At 42.6% G+C, this 12,595-nt stretch overlaps 1 long non-coding RNA gene across 1 annotated transcript; it reads right to left on the reverse strand.

The window, feature by feature from the left end:
* Nucleotides 1-936: 936 nt before the first annotated feature.
* Nucleotides 937-11,923, reverse strand: LOC121618432. Its single transcript, XR_006007441.1, has 3 exons — nt 11,726-11,923; nt 7,870-8,088; nt 937-2,330 (listed from the first exon to the last, which is right to left on the reverse strand). It is a non-coding gene; the product is annotated as an uncharacterized LOC121618432 (long non-coding RNA).
* Between the last annotated feature and the right edge of the window lie 672 nt (nt 11,924-12,595).

Here is a 12,595-nt window from a genome sequence, read left to right on the forward strand (position 1 = left end):
GTCTCTCTCTCTGTCTGTCTGTCTCTCTCCATCAGCATTCGCAGCAGGATTCAGAGTAACGTGTCCGAATGAAGATCTGCTTCAAAATGGCACAGGAATATTCACCGTCACAGCACATCCAATGTGGCAGCATGAAGGTGTAACCAGTATAGCTGGTGCTACTTTAAGCATAGCGTATGAGCAGATTTCTCCTTGGACCGGCCTTTTTCCTGCTTTTTCTGTAGATGGACTGTGAATATTTATGGTCCTCACTGTGCCCCCTTCTTCTGCTCCATTTTCTGCTCTATATTTAGGCACTGTGTCACTACAGAGCAGATGCACTATTTGTCAAGCATTTTCTCCTCAGAGTCTTGTAATTTGGAGAAACAAAGAGATGATGAGAGCTGAATATGCAGGTATTCATGCGCTGTTGATTGACAAATAGCAGCACAAGAGCAGAAAATGTTCTTACATACACTTATTGACATTCCTCCACCCCTGTTTGATATCACAGCCAACTCTTGACACCATGAACTTTCCTGAGGCCCATTAACCAGCTTTAATCATTTAAACACTTTTGGGAATTAATCAGCCTAATCCGATTGGCAAGGAAAGTATCAAACCACTTAATTTGATCTGGCCTAGCCGGCTTTTGCTAAGAAAGAGAGGCTTTAAGCAGCTTTTCCCACATGGCCATTCTGTGCATTATTTCCTGTTTGATTAAACACTAACAAAGTGTACGCCAATAGAGCACCTCTGACCACTGAAACAGCCCACGGGACTGAGGGAAAAGAGGAAAAATAACCAATAAAACCATTGCGGATACATCGTAGTTCACATTTGCAGCATAATTAAGAGATATTTGTGTATTTACAGCACAAGTGCAAACCAGCGTTGTATCTGTGCCACTGTTCTCAGATCAAAAAGAGTCAAGCGGTTCTTAGATTGGTGGTTATTTTTATTGCAGACATCAGGTGCTGCGTGAAGACCTCATCCATTTGGCCAAAGAGGTCAGTTCGCAGAAAACTGTGGGACTTCAATCCCTGCAGCGCCAGGTTCAGGTGCATGAGCAGGAGGAGGTTCAGCACACGGGAAGATTTTGGCAGGAACAGAAGCTGGAGCTCCTTCCAGACCTGGAGGCATGCTGCAAGCCTCCAACTGAAAACTCACGGCAGAACAGCAAGCCGCAGCTAAATACTGCCTCACATTCACCACCTGACTCAGGGGTGCAATGAGCTGGCCAGGAAGGCGATGACAGCGCCACGTCCTGTTATGAGAGAGAGAGTATGGAAATCAACGTTGATGGTGAATAAGAGCGGGTAGGTGGGGAAATAAATAACAGATCCAGCTGAGCACCTTCAGGCAGTGGCTATTTCTACTAAGCAAATTGAGCTTAAGAGCTGACAAACACAACAAAAGCTCTTTTATACAGCTCACTTTGTTTACCATAAAAAGCTGATATCAGGCTGCCACATAATTAATTTCCGAGTGCTGTATTACAGAACTTCACTTTAGTTATTTGTCTGATAGTAAAGCCAGGCGGTCTGCAGGGCGTTAAAGGAAATGGATTTATTGCTCTCTTACATTCGGAGAAAATGGAAATGAGTTTGACTCCTACAGTAGGCTGTCATAATGAAAAACATAATAGTCGGTGAATGCCAACATTATGAGAAGCAATTTCATTAAAGTGTTAGAAAGTTGCACAGTACGTGACTTTTCAAGGTCCTTCTACAAATGTCCAATCAGAATATTAACAGTATGTGTCTGGGAGTTGGCCCACGTGTGTGTGCAGGGGGAATGGATGTGCGGGGAGTCCCTGGGGAGCGGCAGAGGCTTTTGGCTTCGCAATTTTCCAACGCACAAATGCAATATGTGTCGAATTAGCCGAAAGTGCTCCATCAGGAGGCGAGAGGTCGGAGTTTCTCATCCACAGTTTCAGACAGAAGCACCACTTTGTAGCTCTACCCTTCACCTGTAAGCACATATCCCTTTAGCAGTGTATAAAAAATGCAAAGTGTGCAGCTTGGGAGAGATCCGGTCTGGAGCCGCAGTAGTTAACGTCAATCATAATTGGACTTCCTCCCACATAAGGAAAGTGAGCGAGGACGGTGGGGAGCTCCTCTTCTTCACAGATCGCTGGCAGTGGTACAGTAGCCGACCGTTCCACTCTGGAGAGGCGCTGTGTGCAGATTAATGGCATCTTCTGCGGCGAGATTCGAAAACTTCCATTAATGGAACACCAATGATAATTTATTTGGACAGCCGAGCTGCTTCTCTGTGAATAATGAAGTGGCCTTGGGATCATTAATATGATGGATTCCCTCTAATGTGGTGATGCTGTGCCAGAAGTCCTGGTTGTAAAAGAAAAAAGAAAAAATATAATAGCAGTGTTGTTTGCATTATTGATTTGTACAATGAAAACAGACTTAACAGAATTTGATACGAACATGTGACACATTTTTTCAGAGGTAACACCTCAGAGGATTACCATCTGAAACATTAGCAGTCCTAATGAGCAACACGTTAATCCTGTGGAGAGTGCTTGCATGTATACCAGGTGATGAGTCAGCCAGGCATGACAGTCTGCTGTTTGACTTGCAGGGATATGCTCTTATTCGCAGTCTATCTCGACAGTCTAATAAGAATTAACAATAAAATGTGTCCAACCCTGCCAGAGCTGAAAGCCCTGGTGTATCATGGGGCCAGTCTGCATATGTTAGAGCTCTCTGCTTTAGGATTTTCCATTAAACCTATTAAACCATCCATTAAACAGCAGAGGATTTAGCAACGTGTCTTCAATATGCTTCAGAGCAAAACAGAGCTCAGGCGAAGCCAGATTTCCCAGTCTGTCAGTGGTTTGTGGGACTGCTGTGGAAGGGCTATAAATAGGTGATCGTATAGGAGTTGCTGCAGGTTAAGCAGAGGCGCTCGCTGAGGGTCGGGGTGACTCATCGCCCTGTCTGGTTGCATCATGTCAGTTACCTGGTGTCTGCACCTGTCACTGCACCCCCTACCACCACCTCAAAACCACTGACTCGCACACAAAAACAAGAGTGCTGAAGGGCGCGTCACTGAACTCCACCATACAAACATTTCCCCCAGTTTATTAGAGTGGTTCTAATGAATATTTTTGTCATTACAGTGGCTGAAATTGAAAGAAGACAGGAGTCGCTCTTATTGACAAACTCACGGAGAGTTACTTAAAGATTTCCCTCAGGAGACCAAAAGAGGGCTGTAAAGGTAAATATTCATCAGGTGGACCCAAGCCTGATGCAAAATGAATGCTAACGTTGCTCTACACGTGTGAATAGGCAACTTTATATGTTAGTGTTGTGTTCACAGCTTGTTTCCACTGCCTACAAATAGCCCCCAAAAATACAGTTATTGTAGGTTTAAGGAGACTATAATCTGACCAAAGCTGTTTGAAAAGTTTAAGCACAGTTGAAAAAATATCTGCTGAAGCTAAGATTGCTTTATCTTAAATTGAGACCTAGCTAGCTTCGCTCTGTGGCCCTATTGCAGTGCTGGCACTTGTGAGCCCTTTACGAGATTGCCGACTCTCGCTCCTCTGGTGTGCGACACATGCTTTCACCTTCAGTCTCACGCTGCCCGAACAATCCTCACGTCAAAACACTGCAGTCATTAAGGTGTAATGATATGAATTTATCGGGTGTTACTCGGGATTATGGTCGCCATGACGTTCTTTATCTGTGCATTGCCGTTTTCGTCATGCACATTTGGGAGCGTGCGAACAATAAAACTAAACTGCTGATGTAAAGATTGTAGAACGCACAATCTTCTGCAGAGCAATATGTTGGAAAATCATATTCTGCCAAAACAAAAGCCGTAAAACTAATTATTTCATTTGATGTAGCTTTCATTATGTATGCGCTGTAAAACCCCCTCTTCTGCCTCCCTCTCTGATTTGAATCAATAGCCACACGCTCCCTAATGTTCCTCTTTAATGCTCTTCTCTGTGCTGTAATTTCAGGTGGGTTTACAACCGAGCCTTGGCAGGCTGCCGTTTGTGCCCTTATTTAAAAAGCTATTTTCAGTGCACACTGTCATGGCTGGTGTTGTGACTAATAAACAATACAAGAGACCATGGGATTCCTGTGGGTGTCAAAAGGTCAGGTTAGACTACTTGTTTGTGTGTGCCATCCTGCCTCTCATTTTCAAAAGCCTCTAATGGGCCCACAGGAGATGCAGGTGTTTCGCGGTGAAGGACCAATCCGGACATAATTACAGTCTGCCAGAAAGCTATGATGCTCTGCCACGCGATCGTTTTCCGTCAATGGCAGCTCTCGGCTGCTCGACAGGATATGCGTTGCCTTGGACAGCCTTTTAAGGGAATCAATGCTCACATGTGTAGCCCCTGGGAGAGAAGTAATTATCAGGATCTAAGACGAAGAAGATGAATTTCTGTAACTGTTCAACCTTTTGAGTACTCTGGTCCAAGGCTCTTTAAATGACCAGTCTGCTCTGCTATATTAGTTTGGTCATCTATCCTCGGAGAGCTGTCTGCTGCAATAGAGTGATCCTTCGAAAAGCAGTGCAGCAGAAGAGCTCATATTTTTCATCCTGGCATGGTCATGGAGTTCAGTTATTTCATGACAGGAGTATTCTCCCGAACTCAGGAGAATAATGATTCACTTAATGTAAAGCCATGAAACAGGCAGTAAGATCAACATGACACTGACACAGTTGTTCGGAAATGACACCGTGTGAAATAAAAGACTGACATTGATCATGAAAGCTTCCGCGTCGAGCTGATGTGACAATGGGAGATACTTGACGAGATGTCTGTGCTGTAATTGACATTGCTTTCCCTTGTTAGGCTGAATAGCAGATGCCTCACTATGCATAATTCATCTGAAATGCAGTATTTGTGGATTTTTTTCAAGGCTGGAGTCGTCATGGTCGCTGTCACTGTGTCAGCTGTTTACTGTTGACGTGAAGAGAAGAAGGGAGGCTATCTGCAGGATGTCGCTAATAAGAGCATCACACTCGCAATCTGAGGAATCAGAGCACGCTACACCACAGCGGAGGCGTCGCCTTTGTTGTTTTGCCTCCTCTTTGTCTGAATTATAAACTGAACATTCACACGTGTGAATAGATACAGGCACACATTATCGGCCTATGCACCCGTTAAACAGATTCATAAGGTCCATGACAAACTAATTGTGACTCCAGAGATTCTGGACACTGAAGTTTAGTCCGTTTAACACCGGGGACTGCTGGAAGTATACATATTTTATTGGCATATCCATATTTTATTGAAGTGCTCATTATGTTGAGTGATGGCTCGGATGGAGATTTAATCACGTCCTTTTTAATCTCTCGTCCATTTCATAATGACCTATTTCTCACTTGACATTGAGTCAGAGGTGGAAATGCTGTTTTACTGTGGCACTGAAAACTGCCATGAAGAAAGTTGGATGTCAGTTTTCCACTTTGCAAGCAAGAAGTAAAAAGTAATGCCAGACACCGATGTTTTTATTGATAGCTGGCTAATCCAAGGACTCTCCCTTCATTTCAAGGACTGGAACAGAAACTGCCAGGACTCCGAGTGGCAAGTTGTCTTAGTCGGATCATGTTTTTCTTTCATTCGCTGAATCTGTGATGTAGAAGAAAATGTTAAACTATATCTGCTGTTTGCCTGTTTGATTAGATTCTGCGTTCATTTATGTTACTGTTTGCTATAATACACATTATTCAAGATTCGTTTTAAACAAGAGTCTACGGCTGTGCTAGCAGCGCTCAAGCTTTATCTTAAACAAACGTCAGCATGCTAACATGCTGATGTGTTCAGCTTTTACTCAGGTAGGCCTATTACAAATTCAAATTTTTCAGATGGTGGCATGAGATGAAAAGTTGGGAATCACCAAAATTGTCACAATTCATCTTGAGGGGACATTAATGTGTGTGGATCCATCAATCCATCCGATAGTTGCTGAGGCATTTCACTGAAAACCTTTGTGGTTTTGGTCGTTCCCATGGTGGCACTAAAGAAAAGGGAATCATCAAAAAAGATTACACTTCATCCTCTGGGAAGCATGAATGTACGCATGAAACTTTGTAGAGTCTTCTGAGCTCTGCCCTTCAGACATTGCAGCACTTCGTATGCGGATCTATTTGTTTCAGCAACCATCCTCTTGGGCACTGGGATGTGCGTGTCTTTTTTTATCATGTCTTATTGTGCAAATTTTGTAACAATCTATGTAGTAGATGCTGCGATATTCCAGTGGATAAGAGGGAAAGCTTTGACCTGCTAGTAGCCCTAGAGGAAAACTTTAGGTAGGATGAACATCTGATCCAAATTTAATGGCAATCCGTTTAGTAGTTGAGATATTTCAGTCTGGACCAAAGTGGTGGACTGACCGACATCCACAGAACCACACCGCTAGCGTGGCTAAAACCATATGAATAAGTGGGTAAAATGTTATTATGTACAGAGCTCCACTCCATCTCAGGCAAAATGTCTATCTTAATGAGTGACTCGTACAGCCAACATAACATTGGCTGGTGCTGTATTTACACTGCGTGCGCTATGAAGAGATTAACATGAATTAAACATTACATAACTGAAAGTATCAGCATGACAAATGAATCTGCTTCCTCCTACAAGGTGCATGTGTGTGGTACAGTATGGAAGGAATGTTAGTTTCCTCAAAAAGGTTGACAATGTGACACCTCAGGCAACCATGGTTACCAAGTATGAGGAGGGGGGAGGGGGACCTGCAGAGCAAAAATATGGGTTAGTACAGCTAATTCTCATATATGTTCTACAGCCACAGAAAGAGGAATATTAGGTGTATATGTGTGTCCAGATCTGAGGCAATAAACCAGGCACAGATTGCTACAAGAGTGCTAATATGTAGATTAAAGCTACTAAATGGCTCTGTTCCACGTAGAGGTTTCTGTGACCGCCGGCTTGCTCGCCAAGTTACACTGGCAAGCAAATATGTGAGAAACAGGAAATCACAGAGATGGTGGTGAAGGGAAGAGAGACATTTTCATCAGGAGTGTTTGATTTTTTTGCCGTTTTTGTCTTTTGCTTTGGTGATGAAAGGATGAAAAAATGCTCTCAGTGGAAGAACAGTAGATAGAAATACTGTTTTGCTGGATGTTCACAAACAGTTCTGTCCATATGTGTGTGTTTGCACCACTAACCAATCACCTGATCTAAAACCAACAATGTCACAAATAAGTGTGTTCTCTATCTACCAGTTAACATCAGCTGTTTTAGATATCTAAAAAATGTTTAACTACAAAATAATAAAGCAGAATTAAATCAAATCGTGGTATTTTTACAGTGTAGTACTGTAGATAACCTGGGTTCATAATTGGTTTGAAACAGTAGTAAAGATGAAATCATACACATATGTAGTTTGAAAGTGACTCCAGCACTCTTCATATGATAATCTGAACTGTGGTGGCTGCGCTGTGACCTTGTTTTTGCTCATTATTTCTGTTGTCTGTTCTCTCCCAGTCCACCTCCCACTCCAGTTTTATAAGTAAGGGACTCTTGCAAGTAATTGCAACACTTCCCGCTCCGCTCAAATCCAAAGTAACACATCCTAAATATAGGTTATTGTAGCATGCTGGGAAGAATTTCACCAGTCAACAACATAAAGGACTGCGGATGGCAATGTGCGACATGGGTGTTCTTCGCCGTGTGTACCCACGTATCTTCTCTCATCAAATGCCCACCACTTCAGGAGTCGACAGGGTCTGTCCCTCAGTTTGTGCAGCATATTGCATCGTTCGCTGATTCCAGGGGGACGTGACAGTTTGAGGTTTTCTGACGTGCCAGGAGAGAGGTTCCCCCAGGCGATGTGATGTATAAATGAAGAGCTGTGGCTGTACAGGTCTGAGCTGTCTACTCACATTATCTGCAGGCATCCTCCTCTCATGCAGTCGGCGAGGCTTGGGGAAGGTCAGGAGTCAGTTGTATCTCTGGACCTTGTGGGTCGATTGAAAGATTAGGCCTTGGGAGCGGCTCCCTGACCCGTGTAGTCATTACCTTGTCGCAGCAATTTCACATAAATGACTGACGAGCGGTACAGGTACGTCTCGGTTTGGTCTGCGGGTCAAATCTGCTTCAATCTGAAACATCAAAAAACAAAAGAACATCTTTCACTTCCCATTATCCTGTTCTGAAGGAAGTGGCTATTGCTAATGGTCACTCTCCAGGGACGCCTGCAGGGAAGAAAGCATCAAATCACATTAATGTGAACAGTTGGCTGGTCCCTGTGGGTTGGCTGTTCACAGATGGCGGAGAGTTGTGTGTGATGTGTTTAACTTCTCTCAAGTTGACCCAAATTAACTTGCGCCCATCACACTACTGACTCCAGGGATCAGCAAGGTGATCCTTGATGAGAACAGTGGAAAATGATGCTTGGAGGCAAGTCTACAAGTAAAACAGCAGTCATGCAGTGTTGTTGATTCAAAGCACTCAAGATACAAAAGGTGGATGATCAGTGTCTATTAAAAGATTTTTTAAAGCTGTTTAATATCCACATCCATCCTAAATACACAGATTTATGTTTTGGGAAATGGGATTTTTTTTTTTCTGTGTTTCTATGAACTACAGCCAGGTTTAGGTAAGCTAAAATAGCTTAGCATAAAGACTGAAAGCAGGAGCAACCAGCTAGTCCCTCCAAAGGTGAAAACTAGGCTAGTAGAGGCAGGCTACCTAACTGAAGTGCAAAAGACGTGATTTTGCAGGAGATAATGAGCAGGAGTATTTCTTGGCAGGAGCGGTGGCACAAAGCCGTCTGTACAACCATAGCTTCACTTTGACACTTTTTGTACCGCTTAAACAAGATATACGTGTTTGTCTCAGGCCAATCTGAGTGTTGCATGTGTGAGTGGCTGAGGATTAGTTAAAGGGTTAGGATTACCCATCGGTCCGGCGTCAACTGACCTACATCTCCTGGCTGTAGCATCATATTCACCATACAGATGTGAGAGTGATGTCCATCTTCTCAACTAAGGCTAGTCAAGAAAGCGAAAAAGTGCATTAACACAGTGATTCTGACAGTAAGAGAGGAATGTTTCACTCGTGCACCTCACTGCGAGAATTGAATACGCTGTCAGTACGAATGAGCACCCATGAAATACGCAACACATCACAGTTGGGTGAAACCTCTTTGTGTTCCACTGCCACCTGTTATAACCTGATGTAAATGATGTAGATTTTTGTATTTTCCATTGATCATAAATGCATCAGCCATTGCCAATCACTGATAAAATGTGTGACTTATATTCAGTTGATGTTAATGTGCATTAGATGATTCTCTCTCCCAGTGTTTCAAGGTTTTCAGAACCTTTAAAGCTTAATAATAATTTGTATTTACTTAAGAGAATGAAAAACCTGAAAGAGTTTGATTTCTGGTTGACCTCTGTGTAGTCACAAGAAGCCAGAGAGACGACTAAAGCAGCAAGTCGATACAAACCACATCGTGTTTATAGCGTATTTTTGTATTTGTTGGACTGTGAACTGCTCGCTGGTTAACATGCCCTGACTTGTGTGAATTTCAGCGGTCGCGGCAGATGTTTTGCACAGCCCTGACAATGGTCTGCTGTTCAGACCGCTACAGACTGAGATGAGGTCTGGGGAGCAGGACGGGTCAGGAGCTGCTTTCACTCTGCACAAGGAGGTTCTGCTGTTCTGTTTCTTCGTGAGCTCCAGCACTACGGCTGCCAACAAACCTTAACGCAAGCTTGCTTAAAGAACAAATTAAAACAAAAGGTGCACTCAGGTTAACACAGACAGAGCCGTTCATGCATTTTTCATATTGAGTTTTCTGTATTTGATTTGCAAGAGAGAGTGAGAGTCATAGTTCACCCTAGACTCACCGTTTTACCAATTACTGCGGTTTAAAGGGCTTTAATACTTTGTTGGGTGCAGCATAAAATATTCCTCATATCACAAGCCTATGGTGAAAGGGTTACATATGCAGTAAAATAAAAGCAGCTGTTTTGTTTTTTATCATGCAGTGACTGTACAGCTTTTCCTTTGCGCTTTTTCTCCTAGATACCTGACCTTCAGAGAGAATATAGAGTAGATCTTTGGAAGGAATGATAGAACCATGTCTTCTTCTGACCTTTAAGTGATGTATCGCCACTGAGCAGCAAGTGATATCAATGGTTTCATGCCATTATGATGTGCCAAGTTCATATATCACTGCATACTGCAGGCATTGAAGGTAAACTGTGCCGCATGCGTAGATATGTCCTTATGTCTAGGGTCATTGGAGAAATCAACAGAGGGTGGTGGAGCGACAGCTACTAGTGCACTCTGAAACAGCCCGCTGGCCTTCATTAAAGTCCTGTGGCCATTTCAGCCAGCCATGATGGAGAGGTGTGGGTCTGATGGTGAGTACACGGACAATCTCACACCATCTCTGTGTTATCGCTACAATGAACAACCTATCATTATACATAGATGTACTGCTGAGGCTGAAATGTTCAATCAGAAGCCTGGAAATATCGGCCAACTCCAAACTAGGGTCTAATTAGAGAGTGAATCCATCAGGGAAACATAACAGAATATGATACGCAGCTCGCTGCCACTGTTTATTCTTTCTCTAATAGTATAATGTTACATCTAATTTGTATTTTCACTTTTTGTAGAGACACATTCAGCAGACATGCAGCAGTTATTGTAGAAAATACATTTTATGTGCTGTCACATTGTGCACAATATATTAATATAAGAAACATTGCCCCAGTTATTAAATTTGGCCTCACAATTTGTATTTTCTGCCTACTTCGATGAAACCCACTATGAATCTGCTCCTGCTGGAATACACATATTGGAGCAAACTGTGATTGTTTGGAGATACACTGTGCAAATATACTGTCTAGGCTACGGTTTGGTGTATGCAAACGAGGTGCAGCAGCTGCAGAGGTCTTGCCGTAAGGAAAACAATAAAGTCCTGCCAGAACAAAAATATGAGACGAGAAATAAATTTAGAGTTAATGTTCTCTGTTTTATTAAACCTTGTGTGTGTTGTAAACAAGTGAAACTGAACCTCTACAAGCTTGTACATAATTTTATTTTATTGTGTTCATTGCAAAGTCTGTTATGAACACAGGCTCTGCAGGGATGGCAGCTTGTCAGTCGGGCTATCCACCACTTTGGTCCTGATTGAAATATCTGCTTTGAAATTTTGTGCAGATATTCATAATACTCACATGATGCTCCCCTGACTTCTCATCCAGCACCACCATCAGGTCAAAAATCGAATTTGTCCAGTATGTTTATGACCAACTAGCTGCAAAACCAATGACATTCCCAGACAGATATCGCCCAGTCGGTGCCCCAAATCAGCCAAACAAATCAGTCATTGCAGGTTTAATTAGTCCACCCTGTAGCACCACTTTTGCTTTCTTTTTACATTCTGATCATTGTTTTTTAAAGTTCTGTTCTGTTACAAAATGCTGTTTTAAAGTTGAGTGTTTTATAATGTATCAAATCATCACTGAGGACCTTGCAAACCAGTTAAAACAACAAGCTGCTGTGCCCACCATAACACCATGTCAGGTTCTTATTTAAGTGATCTGTTCTGCACGTTCTATTTTTGTGTCAGTGTAAGCCGCAGACTGTGGTTCCTATTAGGCGTGTGGGGGAGTCCAACTGTGTCCCACTGCTCAATGGAAACAGGAGATGCTGATTTTAGAAGGTTCAGATACCGACCGGCTCAGACGAGTGCTTGATTTGCTCTGTCTTACTCACCTTCATAAGGGACCCCCACTGGGGGAAATTCACTCCTCTCCTGCTACTTCCTCCCCTCCTCGTTCTATATCTGTTCCTTTGCTGCAATGCTTTGCTTCGCTTTCCTTGATCTCGGCAATGTGTTGTTTCAGAAGGTTCTGCTGATTGTTGAAGGCGCTGTGGTTGCTCTGGTAGTGCAGCACGTGCTCTTCTCTTAGCTCTTGTCTCTCCATTTTGTTTCTTCTTTTTTTCACACACCCACTTCCTTTTTTTCGGCGATAAATCTTCCTCTTATGCCGTTTGTCTTTGCTGTATTTGCTCTGTTACCACATACCCTTAAATGAGTGAGAATGCCATTATGCAATTTGGCAGCTTCAATAATGTACAACTTCTTGGCTTATGCAGCATAAAACATAATAACTAATAATAATAAAAATAAAGTTTTTTTTGTAAAATAAAGTAAAAATAGAGTACAAAGAATGCTTACAATCAAGTGAAATACATCATTTTAAAAGAAGTGCAGCAGTGTCGCAGTGCGAGGCAAAGCACAAAGGTTTCAGACCTGTATCAGAAAAGTTATAGCTAGTTAAAGGCTAAAGTGAAGAGATCCTTTCTTTCCTTGTTTTTAAAACTATTCAGCAAGCTGGCTTCCCTGATAGCTGTGGGCAGTGTGTTCCAGAGCTTTGGGGTGTAATTAACTTTCTTTCAACTGTTGCTGAAAACCAGCAGCAGATGAGCACAGCGGAGTAAAAAGTGCGTTACAGTAATCAAGTTGGCTTGAAATAAAGGCATGAATCAGTTTTTCAGCATCTGTTTGATTTATAAATGGTCATACATTAGCTAAGTTTCTAAGGTGGAAAAATTAAGTTTTCATCACCTTGTTGATGTGGG

This window comes from Chelmon rostratus, chromosome 15 (assembly GCF_017976325.1).
Source record: "Chelmon rostratus isolate fCheRos1 chromosome 15, fCheRos1.pri, whole genome shotgun sequence".
NCBI classification, from domain to species: Eukaryota; Metazoa; Chordata; class Actinopteri; order Chaetodontiformes; family Chaetodontidae; genus Chelmon; species Chelmon rostratus.